Genomic DNA, 15245 nt, shown 5'->3' on the forward strand with positions numbered 1-15245 from the left:
TTTGTTATCCTGGTTGTCGTGTCCTCTTTTGACTCCTAAAGCTTTTTGGTGTGACTTGTTAAGGAATATCTGTTGTATTTTGTCAACTTCCTCCTGTGGTATGGAGTTTATTCCCTGGTTGCCTCCTTGCTCTAGAAACTTTTCTAGCTCCAGGTTCTCCATGTCCAGGATCTCCTGTAAGTCTTGGTCCTCTGTGCCGCTTTCACTTTGAGTCATATCATGGTCTTTTTCTACTTCCATGTTACTCAATGGGTCTGTTGTGTGTTCGTTCTGTTCCTGTGTGAACTCCATGCTTGTCTCTTTTCCTTTCCCCCTTGCTGCCTTATTTTCTGTTTTCTTTGGAGTTCCTTCATCTTCTTCTCTTTCTTCTAAGATCTCAAAACTATTGTGACTTCTTGTTCTGTCGTCATTAGGGTTCTTCTGTATCCTTCTTCCCCTCCTTTCCCTTTTCCTCCCACTTTAATAAAACCTGTTGGGTCTTGCCCTTTGTTGGTATTTTGGTATTCCACCTTCTTATTAAGAGGGAAATCTCTGAATAGGTGGCCATGCTCGTGACATTTGCGACATCGGAAAGGAATGTGCTCATAGTCAACTGCCTGAACCCATTCATCATCATAGACTTCTAGAATGACCTCATCCGGAAGAGCTCCTGATAAGTCCATCTCAACACATATGCGTGCATAGGAGGTATACTTTCCTCATAGCGTTGCCTCTGAAATCTTTAAAAAATGACCTAATTTGTTGCCTATAGCTTTTAAAGATTCTGGCATCCAATAATCCAAAGGTAAGGAGTAGAGTCTAATCCATACCGGAACCGATGTGAAGGTTTCTCGCTCCGGCACAAAGTTCATCGTCCACGGACGCATATAGAGACCAGCAGCCGCATAGAAGTATGGTCCTCCTTCAAAAATCCTATCTCTATCCTCCAAGTTCGTAAACACCACTGTAAAAAAACCTTTGGATCCTAGATGTATCTTTAACTCCCCTTTTGGTTTCCAGTTGTATTTTATCCAAGTGTACAACGCTTTCTCCATCAGCCAGATTCCCATAAACTTACATATTATAGCATAGTTTGTCATGTGATCCCTGTGCTCTTGCAGTGCTGGATCATTCAGTATTACCCACGGTTTATTGCTGGACTTTGGCTTACAGGGCCCCATCTTAGTTCTGTTCTCTGCTCTCTGACCTCTGTCTTCTACTTTCCCCTTCTGTCGGTCTTCCTCGTGGGTCCCATCCTCTACATGGGTTTTGCAGCCTTCCTCCTTCTGGGTTTCAGGAATTTTTGTCTTGTCCTCCAAGGAGTGTGGAGGCTTGCTCTTATTCCCTTCTCCGCCTCTGCTTGAGACCACCTTACTGTAGGAGGGAGTGGAGCTCCCTCCTCCCTGTACTTCCATGGTTATCTGTTTACCTCTGTCGCTTCCTTTGTTGAACCCTAGCTCCTCTCAGACCTCCCCCGACTCCCGCCCAGTTCTCCTGTATTATATTGAATTTCCGAGGCCTCTATTTTCTTCATTTTCCATTATTTTCCTTCATTTTCCTCCTCACATGCAACCCGTGACCTTTCACCTTCCTTTTCTCCTAATTTCCTTTATTTCCATAAATAAAATGCCAATTAATGTCTTTTTTCCTTTCCAAAGCCTTAGCCATTGCCTTTGCCAAGTTCCTTTAGCCATAATAAACCGAATCAACATCCATTAGGATGTTTTCCCCACCATTTAGCTTGGAATACATGTCCCATCATCCGTGGTCTTTATATATTTTTACATGGAATTGTCACGAGGGATGTTACACACAAAGCTCCTTATGAAGCATTTTATGGTAATAAACTAGTTATTCATCATGAAAGAATTTTTGGGAGTATAGCATATTATCACATTCCAAAGGAAGATAGAAGAAAACTTGATGCTAAAGCAATCAAATGTATCTTTATTAGCTATTGTGTTAACCATAAAGCTCACAAAATGCATGACCCCATTACTCATAAAGTGTTTGCAAGTAAAGATGTTGTATTTTATGAATATGCAGAAGAGGCTGAAAAAGTGGGTGATCTTGATGTATGAAAATTGCTTGAAGACAACATTGAAAATGCCAAAGTAGAATAAATCAAAGATCAAGAGGTTGATGTTGAATATCCAAGTAGTATTGAAGTTAGAAGTAACCAAAGTACACCAAGAAAGAGTGGAACAACTCCACAAAGCAATGAGACATTGTAAACATCAACAAGGCAAGTTCAAACACTGATTAGGTACAAAGATTGTGCATTAATGACTCAAGTTGCGAGTGTAAAAGAACCATTACATTTTGAACATGCAAAGGATCACAAGGAGTGGATGAATGCTCTGAAAGAGGAATATGACTCCATAATGAAAAATGATACTTGGGAACTAACATAATTGCTTGAAAATAAGGTTCCTATAGGTTCAGATGGTGGTACAAAGCTAAGTTTACTTTGATGGTAGTATAAACAAGTTTAGAACTATACTGGTTGCAAAAGGCTATTTACAGATTACGAAGACACATTTACACCTGTAGCTAAATTAAACACCACTAGGTTAATGCATTAACTACTACATACAATTGGAAGTGTCACCAATTAGATGTTAAGTAACGTTTTTGAATGGTGAATTAAAAGAATAATTGTTTCATATTCAACGAGAAGGAAAAACAGGGACAACAACATCTTTTCTGCATATTAAAAAAAGCATTATATAGTCTCAAATAGAATCCCAAGTCATGGTATGTGAAAGTTGATACTCTCTTCTTTCATCAAGGTTTGGTCAAAAGTAAGAGCGATACAAATTTTATATCGAGAAAGATGAAAATGGGAATGTTGCTTTGATTCCCTTGTATGTTGATGATTAATCATAATAGGAAGTGCCACAAAGTCGATTGATGAGATCAAAAAGTAGTTAACACATGAATTTGAAATGAAGGATCATGGTAAAATTCATTGAGGTATGGAGGGATGATAGTGAGACTTTCATCACTCAAAAAAATATACAAAGGAACTAATCAAGAGGTTCAATGTGTGGATGTCTTCCAGTGTCTACTTCATTATAGTATAATGTTGAGTTGTACAATGAAGATGATACAAAAGAAGTAAATGGTACTTTTTATTGGCATTTGGTAGGAAGTCTACAACAAGACTTGATATTGCATATTTAATCAACCTTCTCAATCAATTCATCGCTAAACCACACGATAATCGCTAGAAAGTAGCCAGGAGAGTCATTCAATATTAAAAGAGACTGTAGATTTTGGTGTTGAATAAATTAATCATTGGAATGTTGAGTTTTCAAGTTATTCAAAATCTAATTTGGTGGGAGATCCAAATGATAGTAAATCCACTACTTGACATGCATTCAATATAGGATCTGGGATTGTGTCTTGGAGTAACAAGAAGAAACTGACTATTTCCTTGTCTTCCACTCAACTCAAGTATCAAGAATTGTGTAATGTTATCTATGAAGTAATTTGGCTATGGAATATTCTTGAAGACATGGGAGAAAGGCAAGGAGAACCAATGCCTATCGAATGTGACAATAAAGCTCAACCAAATTGGCAAAATTCTAGTCTATAATTAATTTGTCCATTAATTTATGGAATGAACAGTAGCATATAATTAGAGATATTGTTCTAGAATTTTCAATATTGTTAGAGCTCATAAATTCTTAGCTCTCAACTTTACATTTTTAAGAGTTTTTGTATATGTATGAAATTTCTCATCAATAATAGGTATGTGAGTGAGACAATGTCTCCTCTTTCACGAGAGTGTTTTTGTGCTTCTTTTTTGAATGGAAAAAATTAATAGATGGATTGGTAGTAATGTACAATAAGAACCTTGGTGAATGCAACTCCTAACACTCTTGGCTTTGCCTAAAGGAGGGGACATATAACAACCTCAGGTTAAAGCTACATGTAAATAAAATGACATTATAAAGGCAAACGTAAAACCAACATCATGGGACATGTATTCCAAGCTGAATGAGGGGGAAAACATTATATTTGGATCCACTTGTGGTTTTTTATTAGCTATGGAAATTGGCATTAGCATTGGAAAAAGGCAAAAGGAAATAAATGGCAATTAATTCAAGTAATAAAGGAAAATAGGAGAAAAGGAAGATGAAGAGACAAGAATATGCATGCAAGGTAAATTGGAGAAAATTGAAGAAAATGGAAAGGAAAAAGGAAAAAAGAAAGAGATACACAACACTACATGCCTCTCTTAGTTACTCTTGGTTACATTATATCACTCTCTTTGTTCACACCCTTAGTTACTCTTGATCATTCTCTAGAGCACACTCTTGGACAGACTTGGTTATTCTAGCAGTCACTTGGATTTGGAGGAGATGAGAGGAGAACAACTACAACAAGAGGAGGAAAGCACAAAGAACGCACATGCAAAAGGAAAGAAGAGGAGTGGTAGAAGAAGGTTGGAAAATAAACTTCAATAGGAGGGCATTGCAGGTAATAGGTTGCATGTGAGATTTCCCGGGGATGTAACATTGGCATACGATATTCCTTTGGCTATCATAATACCTTGTTTCGAATACCTCCTCGAGGAGACTAAAAAAGAATGTGTGATGCACATTCTAACACTTTTTAAATTTCTCCATTTTCCGTATAAATGTCATTTAGGCCCTCAAAATGGTCTGAGATGTTTAGGACCCGAAAAAACTAGCAAAAATAGAAAGTTGTGTTAAATTTAAGGAAACAAAATTGAAAATAATAATGTTGGGTCAAGTTAGATGATAATAGTGTGACCATGTGTCAATGGGTGTTTGTAGGTAGTTGTGGACATGTGAACCCCATCTTCCATAAGTGCATCTTGGAAATTGGGTCATGCATAGTAACTCTCAGCTCTTGTTTACCTTCGTGAGCTTGTAAAAGCAGGTAAATGTGGGGTGGGGTGTTATAGTGTGGTATCAGAGCAGGTTCACAACATAAGGCCTCGAGGTAAATGCAAATAATTATGCATGCATCTGAATGTTTATCATGAATGTGCCTTGGTTATCTATATGTTTATCATGCATCCTTGTAACACCCTCCTTCCACATCTACCCAAGTAACCAACCAACCGGGGTAAACATGCGATGAGAGGCTACTATGGTTGGATTCGACCTCCTATGTGATCTTAAGAAAATGGAATCAATGGAAACATAACACACAGACCTTCCATATCAGTTACAGTACCCCTGAGAACCATGCCAACACTTCAGGCAGCTTGCCCCTGGGTCCCACTGAAACTTCTGATCACTTGCCCTCTAGACGCTCTCATGCTATGGGCATGCCAACGTCTAGGGACCTCTCGATGCTCTCACAGGCTTGATTGCCAGCGTCTAGGGACTCTTTTTGTCAGTTTTGTGCCAGCGTCCCTGGGAATTAAGCCACCTTTTCAGGCCCAAAGCCCAGGTCACTCTCGAGAATTACATGACATCTTCAAAACCATAAAATAACAGGAAAACAATTATGCTAGAGAAAATACTTAAACAAGTCCTTAATCAGACCTCTACTAGCCATGACAAGCATTTTGTCAAACATATCACAAACATGTAATCTACAGGTGTAATCAAAAAAATTAAGCATAGGGATGTCATACTTATTTGAGAATCTCTAAGAACCATTGTTCCCTCATGTAATTTGCTGCATTATCACCTATTAGGACATAGATACATTGTCCATTCATTTACAAGTAAAAACATACTTAGAGCCATACATAGTTGTTGTCATAAAACATAAATATAACCAACATAATAACAACAGAAATACCATAAATATATCAACCATGAAATCCACATATAAACCAGTACATTTACACATGAAAAACAAGGGAATGAATTTCTCATTAATGAATGCGAAAACCAACTGGAGATGGGACTACCACATTCTACCTGACCATAGAATGGATGAGCCAAATCTCTCTTCAGCCATTCACCCTCATGCCATATTCCAAGCATGAATGTGGCACTCAAAGCAACAGAACCAACCAAGGCATATCGAAGCTAAACCACCTCACCCTCATCAATAGAAACCAGACTTTGTCGCAATCCATCCCGGATCACTAGGCCAACACAATAAACATATCATAACAAGATTTACCATGATCTCCACCCGATCACTAGGCCAAACAAGCATGGATGTCACTGGATTTCTCCACCTACACCGTGAGGAATTTTCCTGTCTCCTAGTCTCTTAGGCTTTACCGCAATCCAAACCCGGATCAATATGCCCTAAACCAAGACCCACTCTCTAGGCTTTACCACATATCCCAAACTGGGGATTACTAGGCCCAACGGAGAGCAAATCACCTCTTGGATTTACCGTATGTCCTGCCATTCACCAGCAAGGATTCCTAGGCCCACCGAGGCAACACAATCCTGGCTTTACCGCAACCCACAGTTTAGTTCACGGGTCACTAGGCCAGTGGATTTACCATGATCCAAAGTTCGGTTCAAGGACCACTAGGCCATATTCTTTATCATTCGGAGATCCACCTCACTCAGCTTTGAAGCCATTCGACAATCCAACTCAACCAAAACATGAGGACCCCATCGCACCATGACTATCCAAAAATGGAAAGGCTAGGCTGAAAACACTATTACGCCTGGCAAAACCCATGCCATAACAAGAAAAGAACCACATGCAATGCCATTCATGCCAAATCTAGTAAGGAAAATACACATGCAAATCGATACCTGCAAAGAATATTGTTGTAGCTGCTTGATCCTGCCTTTCCTTGCTTGATATTTTATTCCTCTTACCTTCTTTTCCCTTCTTGCTCCAATGCCAAAACACTCCAAGAAAACTCTAAGTGTCCAAGAGTGTGTGTGAGAGAGAGAAAGAATAATGAGAGAGCTCCAAAACTAAACTGACAAAAAGGTTACGAACTAATCCTCGAAAGCCTTTTTATGAATGAGGCCTCTATTTTTTTCATTTTCCATTATTTTCCTTCAATTTCCTCCTCACATGCAACCTGTGAACTTTCACCTCCTTTTTCTCCTAATTTCCATTATTTTCATAAATAAATGTCCCAAAAATGCCATTTCTCCTTTCCAAAGCCTTAGCCATTTCCTTTGCCAATTTCCTTAGCCATAAACAACCAAATGAACACCCCTAGGATGTCTTGCCCAACATTTAGCTTGGAATAAGTGTCACATCAAATGTGGTTATTATTTTTAGCTTTTATTACATGGAATTTTCATCAAGGTTGTTACAGAACGTCCCCCTTAGGGGACACCGTCTTCGGTGTTCAATCACACATATACCTCAGCAAGTCGCTGAAAGAATACATACTACTCATGGAGCTTTACAACATAGCTCGATGCAGTATTTTCAATGATCATCCTATTGAATGCCAACCCACATGACAACACAACCACATGATAACATAACAACATGATAGCACAGTAACATGACAACATAAAAACATGACAATCATAATGACATGACACCTATACTTCTTATTGGAGCTTTATAACATAGCTCATAGGGGTATTGACATCCTATACATATGTAAATATAGAAATATGACCATAACATACATCAAAACATATACCAATACACCATATCAAAACATATACCAAAACACCATATCAAAACATATACCAAAACACCACATCAAAACATATACCAAAACACCATATCAAAATTGCTTTGCCTCAACTAGAAAACAAGGAAGGATACATGGAACGCATCTAATCCGCCATCTCCCATGTAGCTTCATTGGACCCGAAGTGCTTCCATTGCACCTTAAATTGCTTGATTGTTGGGTTCCAAAGCATGAGCACCTTTTTCTGCAATATACACTGAGGATTCGGCTGTGATTATCCATTTGGTTCCACCTGCAATACAGACCAGTCAATCACATGATCACCATCCTTAACATACTTCTTAAGCAATGATACATGGAAAACATCATGGAATTTCATTGTCATAGGTAGTGCAAGTCGATAGGCTATTGGCCCAATCCTCTCAATGATACTGAAGGGTCCACAAAATTGTGTTTCCAACTTGGCACATGATCCAATCCATAAGGAGCTCTTCTTCGGTTTGATGCACAAGTACACCTATTTCCTAACCTGGAACTCCTTGAACAACCTATTCCGATATGCATAGCTATTCTGCTTATCCCATGTTGCCTTTAGATTCGTCTTGATCACCTACATTTCATGTTCCATGTCATACAACATATCTGGTCCAATTAGCACCATGTTAACTAGATCACTCCAACTGATAGGAGTATTGCAACTCTACCCATATAATGCCTCAAACGGACCCATCTTCAAAGATTCCTGATACCCATTGTTGTAAGCGAACAATACTAGTGGAAGTTACTCTTCCCACTTTCATTGTTAATGCATCACATACATCCTCAACATGTCCTCCAATATCCTGTTGACCCTCTCTGTCTGTCCATCTGTCTATGGATGATAAGTTGTACTGAAGGCCAACTCTGTGCACAAACTTGCAAACAACTCCTTCCAAAACTTGGAAGTGAACTTTGCATCCCTGCCCGACACAATATTCCTTGGAACACCATGCAATTTGACCACATCTTTAATGAATACCTGTGCCACATCACTAGCTGAGAATGTAGACTTCACCAGAATGAAGTGTGTAACCTTTGTCAACATGTCCACAACAACAATGATGGAATCATGTTGTCTGAGTGTCTTTGGAAACACTGTGATTAAGTCCATGGAAATGACCTCCCATTTCCATTCCGAAATCACAATCGACTGTAGCAGTCCACTAGATGTTTACACTCTGTATTCACACGCTGAAAATCAAAACATCTAGCCACAAACTCTGCTACATACCTCTTTAGATTCGACTAATAATAAAAATTCTTAACTACAGACAATGTCTTCTGATATGGGTGACCTTAGTAAGATTTCACATGAAACTCTCTCAAGATCTTTTTCTTGAGCTCGTTGCTATATGGCACATATATTTTGTCTCTGAATCTAACCAATCCATCCACTATAAGACAATAATCCACATCCTGTGCACTTGTACCTATACCACTGCATGTACCTGTAGATTTACATGTGCATGTACTATCACATGTACCTGTACTAGCACTCTATTGCAACCCGTGCACAATCTATATACCTGCCATCCTGCTGACCTACCTACAATATCCTATCATGTAAGTCTATCCCATAGGAGCTCATAGTTGCTAAGTGATTTACTTGTACCTGCCTACTGAGAGCATCTGCCACCCTATTCTCCTTTCCTTTGATGCACCTAATCTCAAAATCAAATTCAGTTATAATGGCCAACCATGTAGCCTGCCTAGCGTTCAGATTCGACTAGTCAAACAAATACCTCAACCCAATATGATCACTCATCAATACAAACTTCCTGCCAAGAAGAGAATGCCTCCACATCTTCAATGCATGTATGATCGTTGCTAACTCAAGATCATGTGTTGGGTATTTCTGCTCATGCTCATTTAGATTTCGTGACTCATATCGTACCACCTATCCATCCTGCATAAGGACTCCGACAATTCCTCTCTTGCAATCTTATGTGCATACTACAAACTCTTTGTCTAGATCTGCAATCTATAGCACTGGTGCATGTGTCAACAATTGCTTAAGCTGCTCAAAACTAGCCTCACACTCCTCTGTCGATTTGAAGATAAGTAATCTGTGAGAAGTTCCTGATGAACCTCCTATAATATCCTGCCAACCCCATGAAATATCTCACCTCCTCCACACTCTTAGGAGCTACCCACTCCATGATGGCCCTTATCTTTTATGGATATACTTCAATGCCCTCCTTGGATTCAACATGCCCCAAGTAATGTACCTTAGTCTGCAAGAAACTACACTTGTTGAGCTTAGCATACAACTGATTCTCTCTCAACAACCTCAACATTGTTGCTAGATGCTCGACATGCTCTTCCTCATTTTTAGAATATATCAATATATCATCAATGAACACAATAACAAACTTATCCAAATACAGATGCACACACTATTCATCAAGCACATAAATGTAGTTGGAGCATTAGTCAAACCGAATGGAACTACAACAAACTCATAATGCCCATACCTAGTCTGGAAATTTGTCTTGCAAATGTCCTCCTCTTTGATGTGTACTTTATGGTATCCGAATCTCAAGTCGATCTTAGAGAACAATGCTGCTCTCTTCAGCTGATCCAACAAGTCATCAATCCTCGGTAAAGGGTACTTGTTCTTGATGGTCACTTTGTTCAGTTGTCTGTAATCAATGCATAATCTGAGAGTTCCATCTTTCTTCTTCACAAACAATACCGATGCACCCCAAGGTGATACACTTTACCTAATGTGTCCTTTGTCTAACATTTCCTTCACCTCTAGCTTTAACTTGACCAACTCAGGTGTGCTCATCTTGTAAGGCGCTTTCGATGCTGGCGCTGCCCCTGGCAAGTCTAACTCAATAGAAAATTCTACCTCCTTATGAGGTGGAAACTCTATAATGTCCTCAGGAAATACATCCTGAAAGTGTTGCAGAACTGGGTACTTTCTCAACACATCAACATCCTCGAGCTCCTTACCCTTATCACTAGAAATTTGCACTGCAAATAACGTACAACCTTTCCTGCGAATACACTTTGTCTGCATAGTTGTCACCATCCTAACTGATGTGGATTTATTCTTACCTTGCAATACTCTTGGTTCCCCATTGTCATCAACACACTCATTGGCTTTGTCATAATAGTCTACCTTGGTCCTATGAAAATACAACCAATCCATGCCCAACAACATACTGTATGATCCGAATGATAATACATTTAGATGTGTTGCGATAGGCATACCATTCAAATCAAATGCACAAGCTCTTACCCAATGATGAACTTACTTCTTTATACTTGTAGCCAACTGCACTAACCAAGATTCTACATGCAATTCTTTACTCAAACCACACTTATCCATAAAGTTAGGACTAACATAGATATATTTAGATCCAACGTCAATCAAAATAGAAATAACTTGATCACAAAGCTTACCATTCATCTCAATGATAGATGCATGATGGTATGCCTGTTTGTTATCCAATGCTGCATAGATACGAGGAACACTCTGACCAACATCCCCAATAGTCAGTGCCTCCTGCACACTATATATATAAGGCCTACCACCCTAATTATGTGGACAATCTCTCTTAAGGCGATCCTTGTCGCGTGTACAACACTCCAACCGACCAATACTATCACCTCTATGTTGCTGCTGTGACCCATGCCCCTGTCTAGCTGCATTAAACCTCTTTTGCATTGCCACATTTTCTTTCTCATATACATATTGAGGCCTTGTCCTCTTAGGATGCCATTTACCTTTACCTTTGTCTTTTCCCTTCCATCCCTCCTAAGATTCATTCTTACGCTTTAAATTTTCATAGCAATGCTTCAATTTCCCAATAACTTCCTCTAGTGACCGAGGTTCATCATACTCAATCCAATATTTAAATGCTAATGATAATCCACTAACAAATCACTGAACTTTAGCCTTCTCATCTGTAAGATACAATAAATACCTCAATAGCTCCAGAAACTTGGTCGTGTACTCTTCATATGTCATTGATCCCATCTTTAATCATAGAACTCTTTAACCTCACAGTCGTAGTACCTTTTTGACAGGTACTTCTTCTTGAAAATCCTCTTGAACTCATGCCAACTTAAATCATATGTCCTGATATCTCTGAACCACTTCACATCTTCCCACCAAATGTCTAGTTTACCTTTCAAGCTGAAGATAGTTATTATGGCCTTCGTGTTATCTATGTACTCATGTAACTCAAATAACTTGTTCATCCCAAGTATCCAAGCCTCTGCATCTTCCGACTTCTTCACATCTCCATCAAAAGTGGGTGGCTTCGCTTTCTTAAACTCATTTGGCAAGTATCCCCTATCACTCCTCCTGTAAGGGTGATAACAACGACGATCATGATGTCTATAAGAACCAGAACTAGAATAGTACTTGTATCCATCACCTCTCATATCCGGAGTATCCAACAACCCGTCGTCTCTAATAGTGTCATCTCTATATGAAATGTGACCACCATGAGACCTACTACCATATGCCCCATTAATTCTATCCTCATGTCCATGGTTGATTTGAAGTGGCCCTTGTCGCTACAATTCTGACAAACTCTGAAGAAGTATAGAATTAACCTCTGCTTGTTTCTATTGTGCCTGTATGATCCTGTCATTATCTACCTTACAACTCTGTATTTCTTCCTTCAGCCTTCTTAACATGTCTGCCAAATTAGAATATTGCCCCACACCACGTTGCTCATATAATTCATAGGGAGAGTCTTTATAGTCTACCATCTTGCTAGCCATTACTCCATTGTACACATTTCCACATGCAACTGTCAACATGCATAAGCAATTCCTAATCAACTGCACATACGCATAAACGCATGTAGACGAGCATAAGTGATCAATACTTGTAACCAAACCTACGAGACTGATAGATGTAACCTAACATACATGAATGCAACCAAACATATGAGAATTTAACCAATCATGCAAAACTATACATGTAAGTGACATATAACAATATGTAACTAGTCATATGCTCATGACAATGCACTCCACAATGACAACACGAAGCTATACATGACGACATCACTACGACCATGATCAACATTGTGCAATGCAACAAGTACATGGAATGCAAGTGGAAGAGACACACATGCAACTGACATGCATGCATGACCAACACACACTACCCATCCAGTCTGAGGGGTGAACAATGCTTTGATACCATTCTATAACACCCTCCTCCCACATCTACACAAGTAACCGGCCAACCAGGGTAAACATGCGATGATAGGTTACTATGGTTGGATTCGACCTCCTATGTGACCTTAAGGAAATGGAATCGATGGAAACATAACACACAAACCTTCCACATCAGCTACAGGATCCCTGAGAACCATGCCAACACTTCAGGAAGCTTGGCCCAGGGTCCCACTGAATCATTTGATCACTTGCCCTCTGAATGATCTCATGCTATAGGGATTCCTATGGAAGCTCTCACAGGCCTGCTTGTTAGCATCCATGAACTCTTTTTGTCAGTTTTGTGCCAACGTCCTCAGGAATTAAGCCACTTTTTCAGGCCCAAAACCTAGGTCATTATCAACGTCCTCGGGAATTAAGCCACTTTTTCAGGCCCAGAGCCCAGGTCATTGCCCAAAATTACATGAAATTTTCAGAACCATAAAATAACAGGGAAGCAATGATGATAGAGAAAATACTTAAACAAGTCCTCAATCAAACCCCTACTAGACATGACAGGCATTTCGTCAAACATATAACAAACATGTAATCTACAGGTGTAATCAACATAATTAAGCATAGGGATCTCATACTTATATGAGAATCATTAAGAACCATTGTTCCCTCATGTCATTTGTTGCATTATCATCCATTAAGACATAGATACATTTCCATTCACTTACATGTAAAAAAATATTGAGAGCCATACATAGTTGTTGTCATAAAACATACATATAACTAGTATAGTAACAATAGAAATACCATAAATATATCAGCCATGAAATCCACATATAAAGTAGTACATTTACACATGAAAACCAAGAGAATGAATTTCTCATTAATGAATGTGAAAACCAACCAGAGATGGGACTACCACACCCGAGCATAGAATGGATGAGCCAAATCTCTCTTCAGCCATTCATCCCTGTGCCATATTCAAAGCATGAATGTGGGACTCAAACCAACATAACCAACCAGGGCATACCAAGTCTAAACCACCTCACCCTCATCAATAGAAACCGGGCTTTACCATAATCCATCCCGAAACACTGGGCCAACACAATAAACATATCATAATAGGCTTTACCATGATCTCCACCCGATCACTAGGTCAAACAAGCATGGATGCCACAGAATTTCTCCACCTACACTATGAAGAATTTTCCTATCTCCTAGTCTCTCGTCTTTACCGCAATCCAAACCTGAACCACTAGGCCCTAAACTAAGACGCACTCTCTAGGATTTATCGCATATCCCAAACCCAGGATTACTAAGGCCAACGGAGAGCAAACGACCTCTTGGATTTATTGTATATCCTGTCATTCACCGGCAAGATTCTTAGGCCCACCGAGGCAACACAATCCTGGCTTTATCGCAACCCAAAGTTTGGTTCAGGGGTCATCAGGCCAGTGGCTTTACCGTGATCCATATTCTGGTTCAGGGACCACTAGGTCATGTGCTCTATCATTTGCAGATCCACCTCACTCAACTATGAATCCATCAGAAAATCCAACTCAACCAAAACGTGAGAAACCCATCACACCATGACTATCCGGAAATGGAAAGGCTATGCTGAAAACACTATTACACCTGGCAAAACCCATGCCATAACAAAAAAAAAACCACATGCAATGCCATGCGTGCCAAATCTAGCAAGGAAAATACACATGCAAATTGATACCTGCAAATAATCATGTTGTAGTTGCTTGATCTTGCCTTTCCCTCCTTTATCTTTGCTTCCTCTTGTCTTCTTTTCCCTTCTTGCTCAAATGCCAAAATACTCCAAGAAAAATCTAAGCGTCCAAGAGTAAGAGAGAGAGAGAGAATAATGAGAGAGCTCCAAAACTAAACTTACAAAAAGGTCACCAATTGATCCTCGAAAGCCTTTTTATGAATGAGGCCTCTATTTTCTTCATTTTCCATTATTTTCCTTCAATTTACTCGCATACAACTTGTGACCTTTCACCTCATTTTTCTCCTAATTTCCATTATTCTCATAAATAAATGTGCAAAAATTACCATTTTTCCTTTCCAAATACTTAGTCATTGCCTTTGCCAATTTCCTTAGCCATAAAAAACCAAATGAACACAGCCTAGGATGTATTGCCCAACCATCAACCATGGTTATTATTTTTAACTTTTATTACATGGAATTTTCACTAGGGTTGTTAAAATGCTCATTATCACTGTGATCATATGCATGTCAACTATTTATGTATGATGGTTATTATGGTTTTATGTGTGTTGGTTATTGCCATTGTGGTTGAATGCATAGAAATTCATTTATGTTCTTGATATTAGTATGTATCATGCTAATTTGGATTGATCAATGTAGATGCAATAACCATGCCAGAAGTAAGCTGAGGTAAAGTTTTTTATTATGCTTTTATTTAGCTAACAATGGCACATTGCAGAAAAAATGGAAGGTCAAGAGATGAAGAGCAGAATGGTGGATTACAATTCCTATGACTCC

Source organism: Pinus tabuliformis, chromosome X (assembly GCF_031772625.1).
Source record: "Pinus tabuliformis cultivar Carrire ecotype Pingquan chromosome X, CPIR1, whole genome shotgun sequence".
Taxonomy (NCBI): Eukaryota; Viridiplantae; Streptophyta; class Pinopsida; order Pinales; family Pinaceae; genus Pinus; species Pinus tabuliformis.